Below are 1,829 nucleotides of genomic sequence, written 5' to 3'. Positions count from 1 at the left end.
TGCCTCCTTGTCCCTGCCCAGCAGCCTGGCAGGGGCTGCCCCATGGTCCTGCCCTTGGCATTGCACATCCCCACATGCCAGTGCCCCGGGAAGAGCCCTGAGCACTGAGGGAGGGACAGGATCTGCCATGCCAGGGGCTGGGGCTCAGGCCTTGGCCCTTTGCATTCCTGAAGCACATCCAGGTTTGCTCAGCATCAGAGACACCTTTGCCTTGTTTGTCCCCAGCTGTCATCACTGCCTCCAGAGTTCTGCTCTAATTGAAACCTGGAGACACTTTTTCAGTTGTGTCCCTCAGTGGGACACATTGAAACTTTGAGATACTTGGAAGTTTGAATCTGACTTTGAGTTCTTGAGAAGTTTTTTGAACACTCTCTCAGGGACTGAGTCTCATGGAAACAACATGAAAGCCCTGAGAGGCTCATTAAAGTCCTTGTGCTGTTGCTGTGCTGCTGAGCTGGGCTGGGCTCCTGGCACAGAGCGAACTCCTGGCTACCAAGATGAGCTTCAAAAAGACATTTCTCCTGAGGAGCAGTTTCTCTCCCAGCCCAGCAGGGCTGAGGGTGCTGCCTGCAGCTACCTGAGAGGAGGGAAGCAGACAGAGGATTAAAGCAACTGGAAGGACAGTTCTGAGCTTATTCATGGAGAAATTTGCACAACCTCTGACACAGTAAGTCTCTGGCTGCAGGGATCTCCTAAAGCTGACACATGACAGCACTGATATGACTGTAAGGATGGCTCTGCTGGTGTTTCTGGTTTGGGGGAGGATGTGCTGCAGAGCGGGGCTGCCCTGGGCACCGTCAGAGGGACAGGGCAGGACAGCTCCTGCTGCCAGGGATGGCTGCAGGCTGGGAAGGTGGGGGTGCAGCCAGGGGTGCCCAGGGCTGTCCTGCAGAGCAGCTCCTGCAGCCCTGAGGGCTCCAGCAGCCCGGGCAGGGGATCTGCCAGCTGCCCTGAGCAGCAGAGCTCTTGTGTCCCCTGGCAGCCAGCACAGCCCTCAGCCCGGGGGCTCGGGGCCCTCAGTCCCCTCCTGGGCCGGCAGAGCAGCACCAGAGATGAAGGGCATCTCTCCTGCCATTGCCCATTCCCTGCTGACCAGGGCCTGAGGGCGACTGTCCTGCACTGCTGCTGCCTGCGAGGGGCTGTGCAGGGCTGGGCAGGGAAAGGCTTTTCCTCAGGGCTCGGCTGTCTCTCTCCTTGCCTTGCTCAGCTGCTCCTGGCATTGCTGACAGGCTCTCTGGCAATGGCAGTTGCAGCTGCAGGGTCAGGCGCAGCCCTTGGGGCTCCTCCTGTGCAGGGTGAGCACAGCAATGAGGTGTCCCAGCTCCCTCTGCCCTGGGCAGCTCTGGGCAGGGCAGGCTGGCAGGCTGGCAATGAAATGACTCTCCTCAAGCAGTTCCATGGCCAGGACCCTTGGTGTGTCCTCGGGGTGTCCATCCAAGCTGTGAGCTGCCTTCCAGGGGACACTGGGGGACAGGAGTGTCCTTGGCCAGCAGTGGGGCTGAGACTCTGAGAAAGGCTGAGCCATTTGGCTCTGCTGTGAGTCCCTCTGCTCTCAGCTGTGTCAGGGTGATTTTCAGGGGAACACAGTGACTGCCCGTGATCTCAGAAAGGGCAGCTGGGAACAGATGGAGCACCAGAGCAGCTCCCCTCACCCTTCACTGAGTTACAGCCAATCCTCTTGCCTTGCACAGTTCTCTCTGTTCTCCCTGAGCACAGCAGGAAATCCTCTCAAACTGCCTTTGGCTGTCACTGTTCCTTAGCCCTGGGACAGGAGATGCTGCCAAGCTCCTCTGCCTTAGGGGCAGTTTGGTCTGATGAAGTGCAACCCA

Source organism: Lichenostomus cassidix, unplaced genomic scaffold (genome assembly GCF_008360975.1).
Source record: "Lichenostomus cassidix isolate B80296 unplaced genomic scaffold, HeHo_3.0 HiC_scaffold_46, whole genome shotgun sequence".
Lineage (NCBI taxonomy): Eukaryota > Metazoa > Chordata > Aves > Passeriformes > Meliphagidae > Lichenostomus > Lichenostomus cassidix.
The sequence above is the reverse complement of the archived record's forward strand: the minus strand, read 5'-3'. Positions refer to the sequence as shown.